The sequence below is a fragment of the Peromyscus eremicus genome, chromosome 1, assembly GCF_949786415.1.
Source record: "Peromyscus eremicus chromosome 1, PerEre_H2_v1, whole genome shotgun sequence".
NCBI lineage: Eukaryota > Metazoa > Chordata > Mammalia > Rodentia > Cricetidae > Peromyscus > Peromyscus eremicus.
The window spans coordinates 179,182,076-179,209,393 of NC_081416.1; positions in this window are offsets into that span (position 1 = coordinate 179,182,076).

Consider the following 27,318-nt stretch of genomic DNA (forward strand, 5'->3'; position numbering starts at 1 on the left):
ATAATGATACCATCTAAGTCCAATGGGTAAACCAATTAGTTTATTGGGGTTACTTACAGAAGCAGGATTACTCAAAGGCAGCTGCATCACGGAAGCCCACACCATCGTGGCTGATAATTCACCAAAACTAGAATCATGGAGTTTTGTGGCATGACTTGCAGGCCGCTTAGCGTGTTGAAAAGTCTTTCCCAAGCAGCTCAGCTGCACTAAGCATCACTCCAGTAGTCCTGAATCCTTTTATAACCTCAGGGAGAGAGCCACCTCAAGAGTCTTTTAAGCTTCAGGGACTCCTCCCTGAGACTTGCGAGTTGTTTCCTTCCCAAGTCTTAACATGCCTCCATTAGAACTTCAGGTGTGTTAACAAGTTTCGGGAGAAATTTCTACACAACAATGGAAAAGATGAGTGTGGTTCTGGTCTGGAACTCTGAATTCAGCTGTACTGCATAGAATAACGGTTCAGTCAGTGGCAGGCCATGTGTCCAACGGTATGCACTTCAAAGCCAAGGTCTGTAAATAGACTATCCCACCAGGCTTGTTTAAGTTCACTCTAATGTGATGCCTCTGCCCAGCCTCCACCAGGAAGGCTTTCCTAATGAGTAAACCCTGAGCTTCTTTCCTCTCCCCCTCTAAATAAGAAACTGAGGGAGATATATTTCTAGAACATGCTAATTTGACTAACCTCATAGATAAAGTTGAGGCTATGTCTTTGTTTGTGTGTACATGTTCATGTGTGTGCTTACATGTGTATGGGTGCCTGTGCCTAGGACACCAAAACTCTGGAGGATGAGGCAGGAACCTAAGAGGCAAGCTTGAGGAAAGTCTAAGTGACATAGTGAGCTACATGAAAAGTTAGGTTACAAAGTAAGATCCTGTCTCAAAAAGGGGGGTGGGTGGGTGGGTGGAGGGATGGCTCAGCAGTTAACAGCACCTGCTTCTCTTGCAGAAGACCAGAGTTCAATTCCCAGAATCCATGTCAGGTGACTCACAGCTGTCTATAACTCCAGTTCCAGGGGAATCCGATGTCTCTGGTCTCTTTAGGCACACACACACACACACACACACACACACACACACACACACACGTTAAACATCATTGTTGTGGAGTATAGTGACTAATACCTTTAATCCCATCACTTAGGAGGCTGAAACAGGAGGATTGTTGTGATCTAAGGTTGGCCTGAGGGATAAAAGTCACTAGTGGTCATCTTACCCACTGGTGAAGACTGAACATTACACTACCAACGTGCCAAACAAGGTATGCCCACTAGTGCCATAGTGGTTTGAAGATTATGAGGGTAACCAACCTTTTTTAAAAAAATGTTTTACTTTTATGATTTTGTTAGTTATGTGGATAAGTTTGTGTGTGCACTCATGCAGGTATACACATGTGTGCTTACACCTGTGTAGAGTATATGAATGTACGCAATACCCAAGAGAGCTAGAAGAGAGTATCAGATGCTCAGGAGCTAGAATTACAGACGGTTATGAGTTGCCTGACATGGGTTCTGGGAATGTAACTGGAGTCCTCTGAAAGGATAGTAAGTGTTCTTAACCACTGAGCCATCTCTTCAGCCCCCAATCGCTTTCTGAGTGAATGAGCTACATGGCAAGTGCCAGACCAGCCTGGGCTGCCAAAAAGATTCATTATTATTAGTAGTACTATTTGCAATTAGCAGCATTACACAATAGTTAAGATAAATACAGATGCAGCCGCACTACACAAACCAAATACCCCGAGCCACCCAGAGGGTGAAGCCCCTGTAACAAAAGGGTAGATTAACAAGAGAAGGGGATAGACACATGTTTTTGATGTAAATTGTTCATGTTACAAGAGCTTTCAAATGGAAACAAAGAACCAGAGACAGGAAAACTTTAAGGTGGGCACAATGAAGTAGATAGCCACAGAGAAGCATGATAAGATTTTTTGAATTTTAATTTCAGTTTTATTTATTTTTGTGTGTGTTTGTTGTGGGGACAGGGGGTGTATGACTTGGCATGTGGAGATCACAGGACAACTTTCAGGAGTCTGCTCTCTACTTCTACCAAGTGGGTCCCAGGGATCAAACTTAGGTCATTAGCTTTGGTGGCAAGTGCCTTTACCGGCTGGGCTATCTCACTGGTCCCAATTTTTTTGGTTGTTCTTGTTCTTGGTTTTGCTTAATTTTTAATGATCTAGCAGCACAATGGTACTTATTTATAATTTTATCACTCAGGAGGCCTCAAAATAAAGAGACAGAACCATGATGTAATCTTCGCAAGCTAGAGGTCTTTAGCCAGGCCTGCTTGTTCAACAATCTCTGTGTCTAGCTTTAGAGACGAGTGTGGGACTTCACGACCTGCTTCAGGGGAGAAGGATGAGGGAAAGCAAGAGAGGCCTCTGGCTTCCAGTTTTCCAGTTGTTTTAAAGTACACTTGGTAACATGTGAAGATGCCACATCTCAGGCTGCCCGGGGGCTTAATGATATACCTTGTTAGTCAATCCGATTCTCTCGCTGTCTCTGTCTCTTTCTGTCTCTCTGTCTCTCAGTGTGTACGGGGTTGTGTGTCTGTCTGTCTCTGTGTCTTTGTCTCTCTTTCTCCAGCCGGTTTCTCCAAGCCCCTCCTGGGAGGACCTTGTGTAGCAGCCACTGAACACAGATGATGAGAAACAGTGGGCTTTTTGAGTCTGAGAAAAATAATAACTTGTGGCCTAGTTAATCACGGGAATGAGACAGGCAGGTTTTCCTTTGAAAAGGAATGAGGTCTTTACAAAGCGGCTGTGGTGTTTCAGCTGAGAAGCAAGGCAGACCTTCTCTGGTTACAGGATAATTTATGGAGTGGGGCCTTTGGGGTGAAGAGCTTGACTATGTGTGGGCTGAAGACCTGGGCAAGCCCAGCCATGTCCTGGGACGTGAGGAGAAGAGGAATGGGTAGTGGTTTTCTTTCTTGAGACCAGGGTCGTATTTAAAAGTTCTTGGATGGACACAGGCATTTCAGAAAGAGGGTAAAGCCAAACATAACTGGAGAGAATTCCAGAAAGGGAAGAATAACAAACTCACGCCACACAGAACTGGCCACAGTACTGAGCAAGCTCAGTCTTCTTGGACTCTGGATTACCTTTGCAAAGAGGACTAAGGCTTGTCTTGGTGTGCAAGCCTGTGGTCTCAGTCCTTGGAGGTAGAGTCAGGGGATCAAGAGTTCAAGGTCATCCTCTGATACATACCAAGTTCGACACTAGCCTGAGCGTAAGAACTTGTCTCACGGAGGCAGGGAGGAAGGAGGGAGAAAAAAGGAAGTGAAGTAAAAGAAAGGGGGGAGGGAGGGAGGGAGGGAGGCTGAGTAGATGGTTCAGTTGGTGAAGTGTTTGCTGTGAAAACGTGATGGCCTGAGTTCAGTCCCCAGGGCTCACATGAAAAAGCTGGATGTGGCAACACTTGCTTGTTACCCTAGCACTGGACAGATGTGGGCTGCCAACAGATGGAGGATCCCTGGGGCCAGCCAACCTGGTCTACTCAGTGGGAGACCCTATCTCAGGAGAAAATAAGTGTAAATTTTTCTTTTCGAGGATGGATGAAAGATACCCGACATCATCTTCTGGCCTTCACACACAGAAGCATACATCCCCCCCCACCCCCCAGCTCTGAAAAAAAAAAGTTAAATTTTAAAATTGTATGTGGTGCATAGTTTACTGTGATAAGGAAAATATACCGATGTCGTAGGAGCTGTTGCTGGGAAGTCTGCGATCCCACCTTCCCCATCCCCCACCTGGGCTGGTTTGACGTCAGTAGATGTTTGTTCCCACTTAGGAACATTTACCTGCCTGTGAGACGCTCATCCGGTCTAGCTTAGGCAGTTACCATGGAAACAGCAGCACTATTGGGAAAGGGGAGGGGGTCTGCCAGGGAGCCCAGAGAGCCTCTGAGGTTGGAATTTTCCAGGCTCTGAACTGTTGCTGATTGCTGATGTTTGCTTTGTAATCAATGAATAGCCCCAGTAATGGCGATCGATTGATCCTTCCTCAGTGAGGAAGAAGAATCTTGAAAGCGATGAGCACAAGATAGGCAGCCCAGTCTTAGATTCCTTTATGAACCATGTCCCCCCCACCCCCCAGTCCCTTTTGGGTTGTCATCTACCTGTGGAGCCTGTCACATAGACTGTAGGAGTTGTTGTTTGGCTGGGTGGTTAGTCTTTTAGAAATGCATTTTATTTTTAATTGTATTTGCTTATTGTCTTGGTTTTGTGTCTGTCGATGTGACAAATATCCCCTGACAAAAAGCATCTCAGGAAGGGAACTTTGGGAGGTTTATCTCAGCTTAGTTACAGGATTCAGCCCATCACTGAGGGAAGTCAAGGCAGGATCTCAAGCAATTACATCCACGGTGGCATCTATCCATCAAGTTACGGTCAAGAACAGAGAGAAATGAATGCATCCGTGCCCTCTGCTGATTCATCCAGCTTCTTCCATTCTTACTCTTCAGGATCTGCTGCCTAGGGATCGGTGCTGCTCACAGTAGGGTGGGTCTTCCTACATCAATTAAGAATCATGACAGTCGCCTCGCAGACATGCCCACAGACCAACTGAGGCTGTCTTCCCAATTGATTGAGTTGTGGCAAGTTGACACTTAAAATTAAACCATAGCATTTATTTACTTATTTAATATTGTGTGTGCAGTGTGTGTGTGTGTGTGTGTGTGTGTGTGTGTGTGTGTGTGTGCTCATGCAAAAAGGCGCTCACATACTACAACAGGTGTGGAAAGTCAAAGGACAACTTGGGGGAAATCAGTCCTCACCTTCCACCTCCTTTGTCTTTGGGATGCTAAGGATCGCTGGCTAGCTGGCCTATGAGCTTCTGGATGATTTTATCTCCAACTCACATCTTACCATAGGAGCAGTGGGCTTACAGATGCTCATCACCACATCTGGATTTCCAAAATGTGAGTTCCCGGGATCCAGCCCAGGTCCTCAAGCTTGCAAGGCAAGCACTTCCATGCCCCGAGCCATCTGGCCAGCCCAGATTCTTGTTTTGAAGGCAGATTTTTCTCCAGTTGCTTTCTCTGAGTGAAAAGAAATAAAATCCTGACTTCTTAGTGTGTTTTTATGCCACCGAAATTTGAGTCAAATACAATTTGGGGCTAATTGCTTATAAGTTGATCCATTTAGCTGTAATTCTAGCTGTGGGCCAAAATATACTTAAAAGAAAAGGGATTAGGGCTGGGAAGATGGTTGAGACAGTAAGCCGCTTGTCACACAAACATGAAGACCTCAGATCGAACCCCAGCACTCACAATGTTTTTTTAAAAGCTGCCTGTGGTGGCACACACTTGCCATCTCAGTGCTGGGGACGTGGGGACTGGTGAGTCCCTAGGGCTTCTAACCAGCTAGCCTAGGCTGCTTGAGTCACCTCCAGACTAGTGATAGGGGTTGTCTCACAAACCAAAGCTGGGGCTGGTCCAGCAGTTAAGAAGCCTTGACGCTCTCGTGGAGGACCCGAGCTGGGTTGCCATTACCAATTACCGGTGTCAGGTGGGTCACAACTACCTGTAACTCCAGCTTCTGGGGACTGGATGCCTCTTCTGGCCTCCTTGGGTACCCACACCCACTCATGTGCACGTGCTCACACATATACACACACGCACATGCACACATACGCACATGCACATGAACGTGTACACACACACACACACACACACGACACACACACACACACACACACACACACGCACGCGCACACGCGCGCACACACACACACACACACACACACACACACACACACGCACGCGCGCGCAGAGGAATTGTTCAGTTGTCCAGCGCTTTATGTATCCGTTAGCAACTGCTGCATAACAGATCATCCGGACTGAGTAACTTGAAATATCACATATCTGTTCTGTTTCCATGGGTCTCCTAGACCGTGATCTCGCCATCAGCCTGGCAGTGCTCATTCTTGGAGCTCAGAGTCTTCACAGGGTTGTTTGGCAGGATTTGGGCCTTTATGTTTGTGAGATTGTGATCTCCGTATTTTCTCTGCCAGTTATCTGGTGTGTGGCTCTCCCACAGCCCGGCCACTTACACCTTCAATTGCCTTTGAAGATGCTTCGAGGCCGTGGAGTGGACTTGTCTTGTCACAACAGAACTAACAGTTCTCTCTTTCTGCTGTGAGCGTGTGGGCACTAAGACGGGGGTCAAAATGGGCTGTGATGCAGAGTAGACCTTATCCTGTGATCAAAGGGAATCCGCTACATGGGTTTATTTATCTATCTGGACGTCAGCTTACTGGTTCTGGCGATGGAACCCAGGGCCTTAACACATGCTAGGCAAGTGCCCTCTTACATGTGTTGGGGGTGGAGGGAGTACAAAATGATCGCATGTTCCTTTGAGAACATGAAGAAAGGTCACCCGGGAGGCCACCTAGGAGGCCACACTGATTAGACACAAAGAGAAGGAGATGGCTTTGTTTTCCCCAGCAGTGCAAACATGGCCGACCTGGACACTATGGCTGCTTCTCCTCCATCTGCCCGGAATGAATTTCTCCCTGATGGTCTATCATCTTGTCGTTAGTTCCCACCCTCTCTTCCTCCCTCCCTGCCTTCCTCCCTCCCTCCTTCCTCTCCCCCATCTCCCTCTCTCCCTTCCTTCCTCCCTATCTCCTCTCCTTGTTCTTTCTTCAGAGATAGCCCTCCTCAGCGAGCTCTTCCTTGACAGAGACACAATACAGCTCACTCCCTTCATTGTAACCCCTCCTTCCCCCCACCGCCTCCACCCTGCATTCTTTACTGGTCTTTATCACCAACCGGCATTGTGTACTGCATTTTTCTATTGTTGTCGAACTCATTCTAGACCAGCAGCCCCTTGAGACTAGGGATTCTGCCTTTCTTGTTGTGCGTTCTGCGGTGCAGGGTGGGTGGGTGGGTATGTGGTCACATACGTGTCCCATCCAGGTGTGGAAGTCTGAAGATAAACTGTGGGAGTCTGTTCTCTCCTCCCACCTTGTGGGTCCCGAGGATGGAACTCAGGTCGTCAGGCTCAGTGGCAAGCTCCCTTACTTGCTGAGCCACCCCTCTGGCCCTCCTTCTCTTAGTTTAATGCTGCTCCAGCATGCCCTCAGAGGGTGCCCTTCGCACCATTTGACTGTGGGTAGCCCCGTCCCACTAGAATGATACCTTATGGGGAGGGCTTTGTCTGATCCCCACACGAGTCCTATATAGAGCACAGTTCCTAGCACACAGCACTGAAAACATTTGCTGGTAGAGTCTGCCATCCTTTTCGATACATAAATAACCTTTCTATCCGGGCGAAGTGGTGCACACCTTTAATCCCAGAGGCAGGCAGATCTCTGTGAGTTCGAGGGCAGCCTGGTCTACAAATAGAGTTCCAAGTGAAGCTTGATTAAAGACGGAAACACTGTCTCGAAAAATAAACACAAAACAAACAACATCAACAAAACCAACACAGGCTTCTAAGGGCTAATAATAAAATAAAATATCATAAAACAAAAATGAACACACCAAAACTGGACCTAGATAACCCAGGTCCCTGGGCGATCTAGTCTCAAGTTCTTGGTCACCAAAGCAGTGTCAGGTATGGATTCCATCTTGTGGGGTCCTTCAGTGAAATCAGTTGTTAGCTGGTCACTACCCAAGCTTTGTGGCGTCATTGCATGAGCACGTCTTGCAGGCAGGGCACCATTGTACATCAAAGGGCTTGTGGCTGGGTTGGTATTCACGTTTGTTTTTCTGGCAGCCTGCAGAGTACCTTCCTGTGCCAAAGACACTAGAACATGGGAACGAAGGCTCTGTAGAGGCACCGACTCGACTTCCCTACGTTCAGTGGGTTGTATAGATGTTGTCTTCAGCAATACGGGCTTGCTGTCAGTTTGTGGAGAGCAACCTATGGTCTTGGCAGAAGCCTGAGTTGTTTGGAGATTCCCATGGGATCCCTTTGGACATCAACTCAATTAGATGCAACCCAATCTCGGCACTGGAAGCTTCATTTGGTGACAAAAGATGGCCACTTGGGGCTGTCTGCCCCATTATTGGGTGATTTCATTTAGATTGCCTTCATATATGTACATATTTTAGGAAGTTTCTACTCTGTAAGATTTCCATCCTACCCCTCAAATGGCCCTTGATTTTAGCTGCCTCTCCCAGTATTCTCTCCTCTCCCCTACTCTTGACCCTCCCATTCCAGCACACCCCTCATCCATCCATAACTATCTACTCTATGTCTCTTTCCATACAAGATCTATCTGTACCCCCTAGTCCTTTACTCTATACCTAACCCCTGTGGTTCTGCTGGTAGCTTGGTTATCGTTAACTTAACCTGGAATTGTAAGTCAAACGAATCCTGTCTTTCCAAATTTACTTAAATATATGTATGTATGTATGTATGTATGTATGTATGTATGTATATATATATATATATACTTTTGTGTGTGTGTGTGTGTGTGTGTGTGTGTGTGTGTGTGCAACTCATTTGTGCAGGTGTCTCAGAGGCCTGAGGGTGTTAGATTACCTGGAACTGGAGTTAGATGATGTTGTGAGCTACCTGACATGGATGTTGGGAATCAAACCCGGGTCCTCTGCTAAGGAAGCAGGTGCTATTAACTATGAAGACTCCTCTCCAAACCTCAAAGTTGTTTTTTTGTCACAATATTTTATCACAGCAACAGTAAGGAAACTAGAACGTCCCTCCCACGTTCATATCATGTGTGGTTTTGTACATAGGTGTGTATATGTGTATGTGTGTATATTTATAAGCTAGGTTCCACACAAAAAAAATTGTCTGAGTCTAGTTTATTTTGCTTAACATCAGTTTTATTGATTTTTCTCCAGTCTACTCACTTAATATTTTAAAATCTGTATCTGTGTATGTAGGTACATATGTGAGGAGTGCATACAACGCACATGTGGGTAGATGGTGAATGCACAGGTGTGCACAAGTATATGTGTGTACACACGTGCGTGTACACCCTTGCAAAGGCCAGAGTGTAACAAGTGTTCTTACTCCCCAAACTATCTCCTCAACTGTGTTTTTGTTTTTGACATAGGGTCTCTTGTAGGCCAGGCTGCCTTCAGATTCCACATGTAGCGTCGGATGAGCTCGAACTCTCAATCCTTTTGCCTCTGCCTCTCCAGTGCTTGGATCACTGGCATGCTCCACCACATCTGGTTCATGTAGTACTGCGGATCAAACCCAGGGCTTTGGCCATCCTTCCTAGACACTCGGCCAACTGAACTACACCCCGTTCCAATTTTTTTAGACATTGCGGCTCGGCTCCAACTGTGTCATTCCACAGTGATTGTGTCAAGAGACAACACAGAAGGTGTGTATGGACCACAGATGGCAGCTGATAGCCTAAAGAGTCTGGTCCTCCCCCTCCTTGGCCAGGTTGGTTTAATGATTGGTAGCTTAATCACAGGTCTCTCCTTAGGGCTTTTTTGTTGCTTAGCAACCCAAGCAAGCTCAACCTGTTACCATAGAAACTTCTGCTAGGATGAGGAAATGAAGATGATTGAAAATCAGCAAATCTTAGTGAATGGAATATTCTAGCACTTTGTATTAGACTAAATGTGTATTTAAGGAATTATCCTGAAATCCACCAGCTAACTTCTCATTCAAAATTTGTGAATAAATAAAAATTTGACTTCTTTGAGTGGATGTTTCCATGTCTCTGATATTTCACTAGCTGAAATTCAGGGACTGGGGCTTGTTTTGTTTTTAAGGACAGGGTACGATGTGGCCCGTGTTGGCCTTGACATATTACACAGTTGTGGGTGACCTTGACTTGTGGGTGACTCCTGCTGCTACTTCATCAATATTAGGATCACAGACATACACCACCATATTTTTAAAAATATATATGTAGGTGTGCATGGAGAGGCGTATCTTGATTAGATTGATAGTTGCTGTGGGTGGCAATATTCTCTGTGGTGGGATTCGGGAATGCACAAAAAGGAGAAATTAAGGACCAGCAGGATGGATAAGTGGGTCAAGTAGCTTACCACTATGCCTGATGGCCTGTGTTCAGGCACTGGAACTCACATGGTAGGAGGACAGGGTTAACACTACAGGGTTGTCCTCTGACTTCCATACATGCCAGTTCGCTCTCTTTCTCTCTCGATCACACACAATTAAAAACAAATTTGAAAGGAGAAAGTGAGATGAGCATTCACCTCTCTACTTCTGGACTCGGGTGCAATGGGACCCCCAGTTCCTCCAAGCTCCTATCACATCAACGTCCCCCACTGTGATGGAGCATACTCTTGAACTGGGAGCCAAAGTAAACTTTTCCCCCTTAAGTTACTTGTTCCAAGTATTTTTTATCACAACAATGGAGAAAGTAATTAATAATTTTTTCTTTATTCAAAATATCAAAAATACTAAATGAAAAATTCAAGAAATGAGTGAATTTTTTTTTTTGTGCATGTGTGGAGACTTCATGTCCTCCATTGTTGCAAGCTATGTCTTGTGGCTTCTGGTTCCAGCCTTTCTGTGGTCTGGTGCAACTAAACGGTATGTGTTACCTAGCCATCAGTTGCTTGATAATCATCTCAGATACCAGAGTGATTGTTATGGTACCTGCTATGTGACTGTGGTACCCAGGGAGACCAGAACATAGACTCACCCCAGATAGGACACCAACAACAGAAACGATTCCACCCAAATCTGGCTTGGAGAACCAAGGGATTTATTGAGCTTTCCTTACAGGGAGATGAGTGACGCAGAGGTGACTGTATCACCGAGAGTCCCACCCAGGCGTGAGTGTTGACTCACAAAAGCTGCATCCCTCAAGTTCCTCAGTCAGCTTGTAGACAATGCCACAGAAGATAATCTCCTTTGTTTGGCTACCCGTCAAACCTTGATGGGTGGGAGCTTGTAAATGTGTCAACCTTCTGAGTTTCCTGAGCCCAGTAACTTTCACTGGTTTCATGAGGCTTCTTTTTCCTAGGAAGGAATTTTAAATTTGGAGGGAAGAGCTACACACAACATCGCAGACTTAGCTTCAGTCACCCTTATTTGACATAACAGCAGACATAAAATGAGAGTGCTACATCAATGTTGGCTAGCTAGATGTATTAATGAGCTTGGAGACATTGAGGCTGGACTCTTCCCCTGAACCCCAGAAGGGAAAGCATCATTAAATGTTTTTCCTTAAGATTTAAACTTCTATAGGAAAAGGTGGAGATATGGAGGTATCAGGGCTTTGCTGAGGCCCTTGAAGGGACAGCTCCAACTTACCTCCTGGTCAAAGGATCAGATTCTGAGTTCTACCTCTGGCCCTGATGTCCTAAACTCTGCATTCTATTGTCCCGTCCCTTAAGAGTTAATACAGCCAGGTGGTGCATGCCCTTCATCCCAGCACTTGGGAGGCAGAAGCAGGCGAATCTCTGTGAACTGAGGCCAGCTGGGGCTGTGTAGAGAGATCCTGTCTCAAAATAAAAGAATTAATCCAACCGGGCCTGGAGACAGTCCTCTTCCCCAGGAAAACCGATTCACTTGCAGACCTGCTGAAGAGATGGAGAAGTAATTGGCCCCCAAAGCCCCTCCTCTGGTGAAGTTGTGGACTGAACTCCATTGCTAAGCCTGCTTGCTTTTTTTGAGTTCTAAGTAAAACAAAAGTAACTTTCCAGTTCCCCACCTCTTGTCTCTTCTTTGTACAATGGCCCAAATCCTCAACGCGATTGTGCCGATGCTCTGGACTTTCTCAGCGCTTCCCCGGGTCACCCCCACCTCGCCCCCACCATGCCTGCTGATGCTTACAGACCTCCATTGCTGAAGCTGCCTGCTCTCTTGAACCCTAACTTAAAAGGCATTTGCTTTCTCTCTTCCCCTTCTCCATCTCCCTCCTCCTGGCAGATGCTGGGATTGACAGCTTGCCTGCCCCATCATTTCCCCAAGTTTCCTCCCGAGTCATTTTCGAATTCTTTTATTAATGAAACTGAGAACCCACACATTGGAAGCCTGATTCTCCAGTCACACGGTCATTTCAAATGAGATGTGAGGGGGAAAGGTGAAATTTCTCAATATATATATTTTGGGCTCTGAAAGTCCTTATTCAAAGCCCCCAAATGTTCTGCTAGGACCACTGACAGGTGGTGGCAGACTGGAGCCCATTCTGTCCCCCTTCCTCTGCTCCCTCCCTTCTTATGCCCATAACCACTATCTCTGAGGGAGATTTAGAAACCCTGTGCCCTTAGCAACAGATGCAGGCCCAGACCATCACCATGGAAACTGCATCAGGACCGCATAAAGGTGGGAGGAGCTGGGAACTGGAAATTTCCACTCTTCGGATTCAGTTCTAAACCACGACTGGCACACAGTGGTTTATTGAGAAAATGAATGACTCAAATCTAATGCATACAGTGAGGTGTCTATCCAAACCACTTTTTAAAAAAGATTTTTTTGTTTTTTATTGTGTATTTGAGTGTTTTGCCTGTATGTATGTATGTATATGTAGTATATGCATAGCTGGTCCCCCCATAATTCAGAGAGGGTATTTGATACTCCAGAGTTAGAGCTACAGTTCATTGTGAGCCACCTTGTGCTCTGGGAAACACAGTAACCTCTGGAAGAGCAACACATTCTTTTAACTACTGAGCCACCTCTTCAGCCCTGACCCAACCAGTTTTATGCCCTAGGATGAACCAGGTCCCTTTGATGGCACAGTACACTGAACAGAGAAGTCAAGAATAACTCTATTCATTGAGTTTTGTGTTATTTTATCTCTCAGTAAATTAAAAACCATAGCAACAGATAAATAAGGGCTGCGGATATAGCTCAGATGGCAGAGTACTTGTCTAGCACGCATACACCCTGGGTTCGAGCCCCAGCATCACACAAACTGGGTGTGGTGGTGTACATCTGTAATCTCAGGACTCAGGAGGTAGAGAGAGGAGCTCCAGATGTTCCCAGATGTTCGGGATTGTTATCAGATAGATAGTGAGGTCAACAGGCCCAGCTCCCATGTGATGAGATTTGGAAATGGGACTTTTGGGAGATGATTGAGTCATGAGACTCAGGAGTAGGCTTAATATCTTTATGAAAGCTGTCTCCAAGAAATACAATGTCTCTCCATCCCATGAGAACACAGTAAGAGGCAGGTGTCTGCAACGCGAAGTAACCCTCAGTAGACGGGGAGTCTGTTGCTGCTTTGATTTCACATGTCCAGCCTTTAGAAGAGTGATAAATTTGCTCCTACCATTAAAAATATTTATCACAGCCTAGTGGGTGGCTCACGCCTTTAATCCCAGCACTCGGGAGGCAGAGGCAGGCGGATCTCTGTGAGTTCGAGGCCAGCCTGGTCTACAGAGTGAGCTCCAAAGCTACACAGAGAAACCCTGTCTCGAAAAAAACAAACCAAACCAAAACAAAACAAAATATTTATTACATTTATTTATTTATGGGATTGAGAGGCACATGCCATAGCATGCCTGTGGAGGCCAGAGAGTAACTTGTGGGAATCTGTTCTCTTCTACTATGTGGGTCCCAGGGGCCACACTCATGTCATCAGGCTTGGCAGTAAGAGCCCTTTACCTGCCCAGCTGTCTTTTTACAGTTGCTTCATTTAGAATCCACTTTGCCTATGGGACTTCGTTGTGGCACTCTGAGCAGACGAAGGGAGTGTTGTGGTCTGTCCCTATGAGGTGGGTTGTAATTATGTCATTTACCAGGTGAGAAAACGAGGTTCAGTCTAAAGAGTCATGGTCACACGGCATGAGACTGGCCACTGCTGGGGTCAGACTCCAGGACAGTGGTGTCAATGGTAGGACAGACATTGACGGAGCCTTAGAGAGGACCTTCTGGGAATTCCAGTTGGGGAAATGGGTGTGATAGCAGCATGGATGTAGAGCGAGCTCCAGCTAACCTCCATTAAATGCTGTCATTTGCTTCTGCTGGACCTTGGAGAAAGAAAGTTACTTCTCTCATTTCATCTCCCATTCACCCTCTTCACGCCTTAACCCAAATTCCCAGCAATTTACATATCCAAAATATAACTTTCTAGATGAGGACGGTATAAGGAGTCTTCTGTGTACACGCACAGGGGGCAGCTCCAGAGTCTACTTTGATCAATAATAAGGAGAAACAGGATTTTTTCATCTACAGCATCCATTTACTTATCCATTCTTCCATCTACTCACTACCTGTTCTTTCATCCATCTGTGTAGCCATCAACCTTTCATTCATCCCTCCATTCATGTGACATGCACCATCTATCTATCCATCCATCCATCCACCCATTCTTTCAACTAGCTAAGCATCCATCACCTGTCCACTCATCTACCCATCAATCCACCAACCTGCTCATCCATCCATCTATGCAACCATCCACCTATCCATCCACCTATCCATTTTATGATCTTCCAATCTATCCATCCTTCACATATGATCTTTCCATTCCCCTTCCACTCACAATCCTTCCATCTATTTATCTCCTCCATTCATGTTTCTTCTATCCATCCTCCATTCATAATCCTTCCATCTATCCATTTCCTCCATTCATGTTTCTTCCATCCATCCTCCATTCATAATCCTTCCATCTATCCACTTCCTCCATTCATGTTTCTTCCATCCATCCTCCATTCATAATCCTTTGACTGTAAGTTATCTATCCATCCATCTATATATTCATCTTCTATTCATGATCATTCCATCATCCATCCATCCATCCATCCATCCATCCATCTATCCATCCATCCATCTATTCATCCATCTATCCATGCATCCAACCATGATTCTTCTTTCCATCTGTCCAGCCAGCTATCAAGCCAACGAAGAGAGGAAATGTTTCTCTGAGAAAGAATGAGTGCATTCACTATGTATTAATTTTTATGTAGTACATTGAAGAGCTGCAAACTTTCCTGTACTAGTCTAGATAATATTTTTAGCTTCGTGGACCATATGTTCCAATTTACAACACCACTTTGCCATTGTAGCAAAAGAAGAAAAAACGTGGTCACAGACAAAACATAAACGATGGGTGTGCCTGTGTCCCAATAAAACCGTGTTTTACAAAAACAGAGCAGGCCATCTTGCACAAGACTCCTAACCATCTGGGCCTGGATGATTCAGCCTCTAACTCGCTTCCTGAGCCAATCTCATCCATTTCTCTCTCCTACATCCTCCACTCTAGTAGGCAAGTTTCCTAACAGCTCCACAGGAGTGGTGGAAGCCATCAGCTGTAAAGTTGAAGTGTGTGCTTGTCTGTGTGTGTGAGAATGTGTGCGTGTATGTGTGCGTATATTGGCAGGCGTGTGGAGATCAGAAGACAATCGAATGAGTCGGTCAAATCCAACCTTGTTTCCACCATCTGCGTACTACAATGTACCCCAGGCTAGGTAACCCACAGGCTTTCTGCCAGTTATCTTGTCTCCACCTCCCATCTCACTGTCTGGCTTTTTTTCCCCCACGGGTCTCAGGCATGGATCTCAGGTAGTCAGGTTTGCACAAGTCCTTTCACCCATGGAGCCATCTTGCCAACCTGACCTTGGGGGATCTCAGTTTTTCTCATTCCTTTTTGGGGAGGGGATAAGCCATAGAGTCTCTAGACTGACCTCAATCTAGCTACATAGCCAAGGGCACCTTTGAACTCCTGGCTCTCCTGCATCTACCTTGCAGTGTGCACCATCATCCACATTTTTTAAAGTTTTTAATGAAAAGAGATTGTTGAACATGCAGTATAAATTAAAAGAATTTCCCACTGAACATCCATATACCAACTCTCGAGTCTGCTGCCACTAACATTTTCCTTCTTTTTTTTTTTTAAACTTTTAATTAAATTTCAGTTATGGTAAAGCTAAGATCGCCTCAGCTCTAGGAGGGCAGAGAGCAGGCTGCTTTTCGGTACATAATGTTATTCTCCATGTCTGGGGAAGTGTCTGGCTCCCGGAAGGGGTTCGGTCGATATTTCTGATTGAATGCGGGGGTGAGACACTGGCCTTAGGAGATATTTGGGATTGTTCTCACGTCCGCGGTGTCTGCTGAAACCAATATTCGATTTCCGCCGAGACACTGACGATGACGCATTTTGACGTGGGCGAAATGCGCACATGATTGACCTGTGCGGGGGACTTTTGACGTCTTTTGCCATGTTCCTCCCATGGGGTTCTCATCTTCTCGAGGACAGGTCCAGGAGCTCGGGCGGTTGCCATGGAAACCTCCGATGGAATCAGGGATGTGAGGGGCTGGGGGAAGATGCAGAGAGAGAGCTGCAGAGAATGGAATTTTCCAGGCCCTGCAGTAAGATGGTGGATTCAAAAATCAAAGCTTGCCTCAAGTCCTGGAACTCACCCTCTACCTGTTCAGACCCCGGGACCTTTTCAGTGTCCATCACTTCCTGAAGTCCCTTTTAGGAGTCCAGAATCCATCCATCTAACCGACCTCTTACCTCCACAGCCCGCTCCCCTCATTCCCCACTCTTGTAATACAAAATGCAAACTGTAGCTCATGACAGCTCTCACGCTCCAGACCAGTTTTTTCTATTTTTTAGTGTTTGTGTGTGTGATGTATGTTTATGTACGAGCTCGTGTATGCATGTGTGTATCTGTGCATGTATGCATGTGTGTGTGTGGAAGACAAAGATTGACATGGGTATCTTCGCCAATCACTCTCCTCCTTATTTTTTGAGAGAGTCTTTGACACTCAGGAGCTAGTGTTACAGGCTTAATTTTGTGTGTGGGACAAGTTAAGGTTTCTTTGAAGCCCAGAACAGGGTATAGGATCCCCTGGAGCTAGAATTACAGGAAGTTGTGAGCAGCTTGATGTGGGGTCTGGGAACTGAACTCGGGTCCTCTGCAAGAAGAGCAAACATTCTTAACCACTTAGCCATCTCTCCACTCCCTACTTTTCCTTTCTTTTCTTTTCCTCTTGTGAGACAAGAGTCTCATACTGTACCACAGGCTGATCTCACTCTCGTGGCAGTCTTTCTACTGCAGCCTCTCAAACGCTGGGAAGATAGGTGTGAGCCACCACACCCGCCTTCTAGTCAGTCGCCTGAATTTACAATTGATTGGGAATTATAGGATTACTCCAAATTCGTTTATCGTAGTGTACCCTTATTTGGAGGAAACACATGCTGAGGGTCCCAGTGGAGGCCTAAAACCACAGATATCACTGATACACACTAATAACACAGGAGTCTATCTAGTTGTCAAAATGGCTGCTAAATGGTAGTATATAGAGCATGGGTAACCTAGAAAAAACATTATTGACATCTCAGATGGACCAAAATGGGATGGTGCAAGAGTTACATTATTTCTACCAATAATCACCTTCACCTTAAAAATGTATGAGCTCTTTATTTCTAGAATTTTCCATTGAATGTGCTTGGACTTCAGATAGTTACAGGTAATTGAAACTCAAAAAAAGGGGGAAATACAGATCATGGGGGATGACTGTCTGAGGTGATGGAATGAAAGGGGAGTCAATATGCTATACTCACTTGTATGGCCGGTACATGACAGACCTGGGACTCAAACCCCTGTCAGTAAGACTCTTTGTCTGCAGTCTTAAGGCAAGGCTTGCTTGTGCTCTGATGTCCATTCAGAGGCAGGTGCAGTGGAGGCATAAGCCTATGATCTTAGACGAGACTCAATCATTACCTGACTCCATTTTTCTTGCTGTTTTTGCTGTGTGACTCTTCCTGAAGAAACACAAGAAAACACCTATTCACCCCAGATGGGGAACCAACAACAGACCCAAGAAAAGATTTCACCCAAGTGTATTTTCATGAGCCAATGATTTGATTAGGGTACCTAGGGGAGCCTGCTTGAATCTAAGGCAAGTGCACCAAGAAAAGGTCCACTCCAGCATGGCCATTAGCTGTTAAAGCCTGCATTCCTGGAGCTTCCTGTAGAGTCTACATCTCCACTGAAGATGGTCCCTGCCCCCAGTAGTCATTACTGCTTATATAACATGGAGGACAGGCCTTGTAACTTCCTGAGCTATCCATTCATAAATATGCAAAGTTGCTCACTTGCCCAACCATCCATATATCAATCCTTCACACATTTGTTTTGTTTTGATGTTTTGAGACAGGACTTCTCAGTGTAGCTCTGGCTGTCCTGGAACTTACTCTTCAGACCAGGCTGGCAACAAACTCAGAGATCCACCTGCCTCTGCCTCCTGAGTGCTGGGATTAAAGATGTGCAACACTATGTCTGGCCACACATCTATTTATTAACCCATCCATCCATCTATCTATCCATGCATTCATCTTTCTGTCTCTCTGTTAACCCTTCCATCTGTCTTTCTATTCATCCATCCATACCACACTTCCACCCACCCACACATTCATTTATCAGTTCATCAATCATCCATCCATTAACACATCTACTCTTCCATCCATCCAGCCATCCATCCATCCATCCATCCATCCATCCAGCCAGCCAGCCAGCCAGCCATCTATCTACATATTCATCTATCTATCAACTGATCCATGTATCCATCTATCTATCCATTCATCCATCCACCCATGCATCCATCCATCAATGCATTCAAGAAAGGAAATAGATCCTGAAAAAGTGTTGTAGATAACTTCACCACACACTACGTTTCAACCCCCAAGTGCCATCTAAGGGGTGTTGCACACCCTCTGCCCAGTTCTCTCTCTGAATTCACCTCCATACCCTTCCTCTTTTGCTCACTCCCCATCAGAAATCCCTGCTTCCTTTTGTTCTTCTAACACAACAAATACGCTCCAGCTTCCCGGGCTTCCAGGTCAGGTTCCTTCTGCTCAGAGTGGCCATTTCCCTAGCAGCCCAAAGGCTCTTCCCTTCTGCCTCCATTCAGGTCCGCTCACCCAGCACCATCTCCAGGAAGACCTCCTAGACCAGTTCCCCCCAAAGGAGCCTCTCCTGCTCTGCATCTCCTCTGTCTCCATGTCTGAGAACTGGTCTCCATCTGCTGTTTTAAGCTAAAGTGATTGACAGATGAGCCCCAACAGTGAACAAGCTCTCAGGAGAGAGTTAGTCTTGTTTTCCACTTTATTGACTACTGTCAACTGACCGTCTACTCATAGTAGGACCTCAAGAAGTATTTTCAGAATAAACACATACCAACCACTACTTTTTGTTTCACCTTTTTGGGACAGGGTCTCACTGCATAGTTATGGCTAACCTCAACCTTACCATTGTACTGCCTTGGCCTCTCAAGTACTGGGATTACAAGCATGTATCATCATGCCATGCCTAGCGCACACACACACACACACACACACACACACACACACACACACACACACGATATAGATATAATTGTGCCTTGCTTTGGTATGCTCATGCCCCAGTACAGCTGTGAAGGGAGGTCATAGGACAGATTCCAGGAATCTGTTCTCCTCTTCCATCATATAGTTCCCAGGAGTCACACTCAGGTTCATCAGCATCTGCAAAAAACACCTTGACCTGCTGATCCATCTCTCAGCCCTCATACACATATCCTAACCTTGGAACGAATGCATGGGCCACGTAATAACAGAAACTTGGAATGTTTATTTCTCCATTGGTTTTAGTCCTCCAGAGAGAAAATGGATGTGCAAAATGGAAAACATCTTGGCGACTATACATAGGCCTGTGTGTTTATCTAGTTATCTAGACAAGCATCCACATGGAAATATGTACTTGGTAAATGAATGTTGAGAAAATAAGCTACAGTGACTCTATTGCTTAGATTGGAATCTTAATTTTACTCTGAATCGGTAGAAGCTTCGATTTTTTCCCCCTCTGCTAAGACCGGTGTAAATGACGCAGTTCCACGTGAACAAAATACAAGATGCAGGGCTGAAGCCCAGCCCAGCCAGCCAGCCTCATCTCTCCCAGTGGCATGACTCTGACGTCCACCTGAGTCTGCTCCACTCCCAGCTCAGGAGCCCACACAGTCTGCAGTATCAGGGGCTGGCTCAGCCTGTTGCCAGGGAAACCACAGCAGGAGGGGGAAGGCAGATTCAGGCATGGAGGGAGACAGGACAGAGCGCCCCTTAAGGACAAACCAGACCATAGGCAGGCCCTGCATCCCAGCCTGAACACAGTAGGCCTTCAGCACCTGTAGGAGAGCCAGTGTCTTGGTCCTGACACCATTCTGGGCTGGGGGGAGCATCCTCCCATGCCAGTGAAATCTGTTCTTTGAGACTCACTGCTGCAGGTGTCACCATGCCAAGCCTTGGGACTTGAGATGGCCCAATGACATCACCCCTCTCCTGCAGTGAACCTGGTGTGGGGAGAGGAACCGGGTGGCCATGGTGAAGGTGGGGTGCCGACTGTTCCCACAGGACACCTGTGCTGTCTGCACCACACATCAGTGCCCTGGGACCCCCAACAGAGCCACAGAGAGGCAAGGGCTCCCTCCACCCAGGTACCAGGGTCACCTCCACACAGGGAGTCAGCACACTGCAGCTGAGCTCCAGGTGAGCAGAGGACACAGACAGTGGCGTGCTGGAGTGAGGGGGCTCCTGGCTCAGGGAACAGCCAGGGGGAAGCAGGACGAGCTTCCTGTTTCACAGGAACATGGCGAAAACCACTGGCTTCTGAAATCAAGTGTGCAAGGGAGGGAAGGGATGGAGGGCACAGAACAGACAGTCAGAGACCTGGGTAGCCATGGTCTCCTAGTCACCCTAGGGTTTAGTGGTCTGCCATTACAGTCGTTCAATTCTCCACCATTTTATTTTTCTTTTTAATTTAATTATGTTCATTTATTTTGTGTGTGGGGAATGGCGGATGCCTGAGCTGCCATGCATGTATAAAGGTCAGAGGACAATTTGGAGCATTTAGTTTTCTCCTTCTACTCCATCGATCCCAAGGACTGAACTCAGGTTCTCAGGTAGAGCCATCTTTCGGGTCCCAACAATTGTATCTTTGATTTTGTGTTTTAGAAGTGGAATCCAGCTTACTGTTTCATCACATCTAACCATCTGTTTCTCGGGGCCACCTCCTGGGCCACTCATTCAGGTTCCAGATGATCATGGATTTCGGAGAGGGCCTCACTTGAAGTGGACCTGCCTTAGTGGCAGCCCCTGGGACACTGTGGGGATGGACTCAGGAAGTCTGGGAAGCCACACAGTCCACTGGGGTTTCAAACACAAGCACAGCTGGGAAAGGGAGCACAGTCAGATCTCCATGCATGGTTCACGGCTTCGAAGCAACCAGATTCCTTCTGATCTGAGGCGGTATCTGTGGCAGGGCCTCTTGGGAGCTGGTTGCAGGACTCAAGGACACTGGAGGAGTGTGGCTGCCTGGGGAGGTTCAGAGGTCAGTATCTGGGATAAACTCCACATCTGCTGCTTCTCACTCAGCAGGAAACTGATGAGATAACCAAGAAACTTCAAGTCCACACTGAGCACCCCCTCTTCGCTCCTCTTGGTCCCAGCCTTCCCCTGATCTGCCGCAGCCTTTATTAGCTCTCCCTACCTCCATTCTCTCATTTCCTTTCAAAGTCTTCCTTTAGTTGTGTCATCGCTGTGGCAAAATCCCTGACAGACATAACTCCGTCACGTCGGGGAAGTCATGGAGGCCGTCACTTGAGAGAGCTGGTCACATGGCGTCCACGGTCAGTCAGGAAGCAGAGAGATGTGAATGGTCATGCTCAGCTCACTTTTCATTAGTGCCAGCCTTGGGAATGATGTCACCCACATTCATGATGGATCTTGCCACCTCTTTTTAACCCAGTCTAGAAGGTTCCTTCATGGATGAGTCTACAGGATTGTGTCCTACATGATTTTAGAACATGTTGAATGAACAATCAAAATGAACTGTCAGTCTCCTTTACAAGAACAAAAATTATCTGTCTATCTATCTAGTTATCTGTCTGTCTGTCTGTCTGTCTACGGGGAGGGACATGCCACAGCATGTGTGTGGAGGTCAAAAGACACTTTTTGGGAGTTGACGCTCTCCTTCCACCATATGGGTCCCCAGAATCAAGCTTAGAGGGTCAGACAGGGTGACAAATGCCTTTATATATTGTGCTGTCCCGGCACTGCAACCAGATATACAGATAAAAATCATGCAGGACACAGCAAACCCCAGGGCCACCAGCAGCCTGTGGCCATCCTGGTCTCTAGCTACCTACTCTGCCCTTTTCATGTTCACTTGACTCAAGAGACCCAAGTCTTTCACCATGTTCCTGTGAAACAGGAAGCTCGTCCTGCTTCCCCCTGGCTGTTCCCTGAGCCAGGAGCCCCCTCACTCCAGCACGCCACTGTCTGTGTCTTCTGCTCACCTGGAGCTCGGCTGCAGTGTGCTGACTCCCTGTGTGGAGGTGACCCTGGTACCTGGGTGGAGGGAGCCCTTGCCTCTCTGTGGCTCTGTTGGGGGTCCCAGGGCACTGATGTGTGGTGCAGACAGCACAGGTGTCCTGTGGGAACAGTCGGCACCCCACCTTCACCATGGCCACCCGGTTCCTCTCCCCACACCAGGTTCACTGCAGGAGAGGGGTGATGTCATTGGGCCATCTCAAGTCCCAAGGCTTGGCATGGTGACACCTGCAGCAGTGAGTCTCAAAGAACAGATTTCACTGGCATGGGAGGATGCTCCCCCCAGCCCAGAATGGTGTCAGGACCAAGACACTGGCTCTCCTACAGGTGCTGAAGGCCTACTGTGTTCAGGCTGGGATGCAGGGCCTGCCTATGGTCTGGTTTGTCCTTAAGGGGCGCTCTGTCCTGTCTCCCTCCATGCCTGAATCTGCCTTCCCCCTCCTGCTGTGGTTTCCCTGGCAACAGGCTGAGCCAGCCCCTGATACTGCAGACTGTGTGGGCTCCTGAGCTGGGAGTGGAGCAGACTCAGGTGGACGTCAGAGTCATGCCACTGGGAGAGATGAGGCTGGCTGGCTGGGCTGGGCTTCAGCCCTGCATCTTGTATTTTGCTCACGTGGAACTGCGTCATTTACACCGACCGGTCTATGCGGAAGGAGAAATGTGTTGGGCTGGAGCCTCTGAAGAAGTGGATGGAAGCCTCTGCAGCATGGCAGCATGCGTTCTTGCTGCTTGCTTAGTGCTTCTTCACGTGTGTGTGTGTGTGTGTGTGTGTGTGTGTGTGTGTGTGTGTGTGCAGACAACTAAACAGAGGGCCAGACCTATGAGGATTCATGGGTCTGCTTTATGTCTGCCTTGTCCTGTACTAGATCTGGAAGATCTAAGTGAGCAAAAAAAAAAAAATAAATAAATAAAAATTAAAAAAAAAAATAATAATGCCTTATCTATATGCCCGTGTGGATCACATATTTACCCCTAAATTAAAAATGTATGTGTTAGGACTGGCAAGGCGGCTTGGTGGGTTAAGGCACTACTTTTCACCAAGAGTGATGACCTGAATTTCATCCATGGAACACACATGGTGAAGGAGAGAACCAATTCCTGCAAGTTTGGTCTCTGATCTTCACATATGGGGTTGCACAGGAGAGCTCTCTCTCTCTCTCTCTCTCTCTCTCTCTCTCTCTCTCTCTCTCTCTCTCTCTCTCTCTCTCTCTCACACACACACACACACACACACACTAAACAAATAATGTGAAAATTTTACATATCTGTTTATTCTGAAAATACTTCTTGAGGTCCTACTATGAGTGGACGGTCAGTTGACAGTAGTCGATAAAGTGGAAAACAAGACTAACTCTCTCCTGAGAGCCTGTTCACTGTTGGGGCTCATCTGTCAATCACTTTAGCTTAAAACAGCAGATGGGGGCCAGTTCTCAGACATGGAGACAGAGGAGATGCAGAGCAGGAGAGGCTCCTTTGGGGGGAACTGGTCTAGGAGGTCTTCCTGGAGATGGTGCTGGGTGAGCGGACCTGAATGGAGGCAGGAGGGAAGAGCCTTTGGGCTGCTAGGGAAATGGCCACTCTGAGCAGAAGGAACCTGACCTGGAAGCCCGGGAAGCTGGAGCGTATTTGTTGTGTTAGAAGAACAAAAGGAAGCAGGGATGTCTGATGGGGAGTGAGCAAAAGAGGAAGGGTATGGAGGTGAATTCAGAGAGGGAACTGGGCAGAGGGTGTGCAACACCCCTTAGATGGCACTTAGGGGGTTGAAACGTAGTGTGTGGTGAAGTTATCTACAACACTTTTTCAGGATCTATTTCCTTTCTTGAATGCATGGAAGGCTAGGTGCATGAGTGAATTAACTCATGGATGGATAGATATATGGAGGGGTTAATAAGTGGATACATGGATGGATGGATGGATGGATGAGTAGGTGGACCAATGAATAAGTGGATGAATTAATGGACGGAGGGGAAGATGGATGCATGGATGAGGAATGGGTTAATGAATGAATAGGTGGATTGGTTAAGGATGAATGAAAGGATTGATGTAAAGGCTGAAGAATGTATGAATGTATGAATTGACCTTTGAAGGACAAATGTGTTGGTGAAAGTATGTTTCGATGTTTAGGTTTGTGTGCGTATGGTTTTATAAATAAATACATAATTAATTGTATGGATATTTCACATAAATATACTATTTATTTTTTTCTTGAAATAAATTGAAGGGTCAGTTCCCAATTTCCCTGATTCTGATTTCCATACCATCCAATTGGGAAGGTCATGACTGAGATATGTACACATAGATATCTTCAGTAGTAAAGAATTGGTATGTAAGTGATAAAGGGAAGATGTATAATACAAAATCATCCCAGACTATAGGAATTTCAAACGTGTACGACAGAGACAACAAATACAAGGGGAGTTTTCCTGACTCTCATTCCACCTCTGACACCCTGCTTGAAGAGGAGTGTGGATCAGAGCTGTGAGGAGCTGAGACCAGTCACGTGATCAGAGAGCTGTCACATGTGGGGAGATACCTGGTCAGGTGGTGATCACCTGAAGATGTATTTGGGGAATGAACTTTACTCTGTGGATTTCAACATTGTTGGATCTGAGGTGTCACATTCCACACAAATGGAAAACATCACCTGGTGTGTAAATGGGTTACTACTGACCACACATCCAAACCGTAGGCTATTGCCACCTTTCCAAACAGCATTCCGGTAGCATAGCTGTCCCACATTTCCTGCCTCAGTGTCTGCACAGCCTTTCGACACATCTTCAGCACCCAAATGAAAACCTGAGTCATCACCTTCATTTTTTGGACCTTTCCTTGGGTTCTTGAAACTCAGTATAAAACCCCCTTCCTGGTCTGGGAAGATAGTTCAGTGGTTAAGCACTTGCTGAGCCAACATGAGGACCAGAGTTCAGATCCCCAGAACCTATGAATACACCAGGTAGTCATGGCTGCCTTCCTGCATTTCCAGCCTCAGAAGATTTAGACAGGGGATTCCCAGAGGGAGCTGCCTAGCAAGGCAAGCCATATTAACACACTCTGAGTTTGATTGAGAGCCCCTGCCTCCATGGGTAAGGTAGGATGATTCTCAACAAACATCAGCCTCAGGCTTCCATATACATGCACACAGTAGGCCCACACATACACAAGCATGTGTGTATACACACGAATGCACACCACACACATCCAAGAAAAAGCTACTCTCTACCATGGACCGAAGCGATGGATGCTGCCTGGTTTGTCTCTGAAGAGTGTGAGGGAGACTAGCGAAGCAATAGAACTCATCTTGAAGCTTGTGACTTCAAACTCAGAACACAGGGTGTTAGAGCGGGTGTACCCCCATGCTTGCGTGTTCATTCCTGGCTCCTAAGTAGCAAACAGGCTAAGCTTAGCAGTAAGTCCACAGCAACAATCGTCTTGTGATGTTTACAGATTCAGCGAGCACAGATAACGGTGTTTTACTTCCATTCCATTATTTTGCTGGCTTAGAAAGACTTAAGGGCTGGGACACCAACTCGACATTCAAAGTGAAGTTGGCTTGTTGGGAAGATAATTGGGGTTCAGGAAGAGGGCAAAGGGAGTAAGAAAGGATCATTAGGAAGAATATGGTACTCGTGTGTGTGTGTGAGTGTGTGTGTGTGTGTGTGTGTGCATTCACATGCCACAGCACATGGGTGAACAGAGAGCAGCTTGCAGGAGTCAGTTCTAGCCTTCCACCATGTGAGTCCTCAGGGTTGAACTCAGACAGCACACTACTCTACCCCCGAGCCATGTTGCCAGCACCCAGTGAGTTTCATTAAGGTTGCTTATAGGAGCTGGGTGAGGGGTTGTTTCCAGGAGCTCGGTCAGCTCACCAGGAGCTACAATCACTAAAGAAAACGTGGCCCCTTCTCCAGCTTAGGATGATTTTAATCGCTCTGGGAATATTTGGCAATATCTGAAGACATTTTGGGTTGTCACAACAGGGAAAGGTGATATGTTCCAGGCACCTAATGAGTGAAGGCCACAGATGTCACTTAGCGTGCTATAGTGCCCAGGGCAGCCAGTTGCTTCTTCTACAAAGAATTATGAAGTTCCAAATGCCGGTCATGCTGAGATTGAGCAAAGCCATGCTGTCCAATAGGAATTTCTCCCACGAGCATATCAGAAAGCAAGTTTGGCATCATGGTGTGGAAATGTAAAATGTGCTCACACTAGAACCAGCTGTGTCCTGAGCCCCTCACAAGCACATAGGACAGGAATGCATTGTGTCAGACGAGGGAGAGGAAAGGATCCAGCCCTAGGAAATGAAAGACAAGCTGGCTATCGGCTGCATCTAGGGACACGGCGTGCCGAGCAGACAGCTGCGCCTTCCATGCTTTGCTGGCCACGATGAGCTGTTTCCAAGAAGTTCTGACCCCCTGAGCCCTGTGGAAATGCAGCTACTTCCTGGACCTCAGGTGAACCTTTAGCTCACCTCCCATAGGGTTCCACCCACAATGAGTCCTGGAAGCCAAGTTGGAATTTTGCAACTGGACCCTGTCGTGACATTCACATTGCATGTTCTTGGACACTCCAGATTCTGTGTCAGAAAATTTCTCCCGCCAGTACCTTGGTTGAAAAGTTTCTTTCCAAACTTGACAAATGCAGGCTGGGAAGGAAGCTCGTTTTGTAAAGCACTTACTTTGCAAGCACAAGGACATCGATTCAATCCCCAGAGGCCACGTAAAATACCAGTTGTGGGAACACATGTTTGTTATCCCAGCACCAGGGAAACGGAGACAGGAGGATGCCTGGAGCTCACTGCCGGCCAGTCTGGCTTAATTAATGACCAGTAGGTCTAAGGGAGATCCTGTCTCACATGAGGCAGGCAGACAGCATTCCTGAGGATAGCACACTAGGTTCTCCTCTATCCCCCCAACAGAGACACACAGGTACCCATAACACACACAAGTATCTACACACACACACACACACACACACACACACACACACACACACAACAGGACAAATGAATTCTGCAAGTTGTGCTGTTAAATAACAATTGTTCAGTGACAATGTGATTGTGCAGCGAGGTAGACACATTGGGCTCCATGCAGCACAGACTTGTGAGA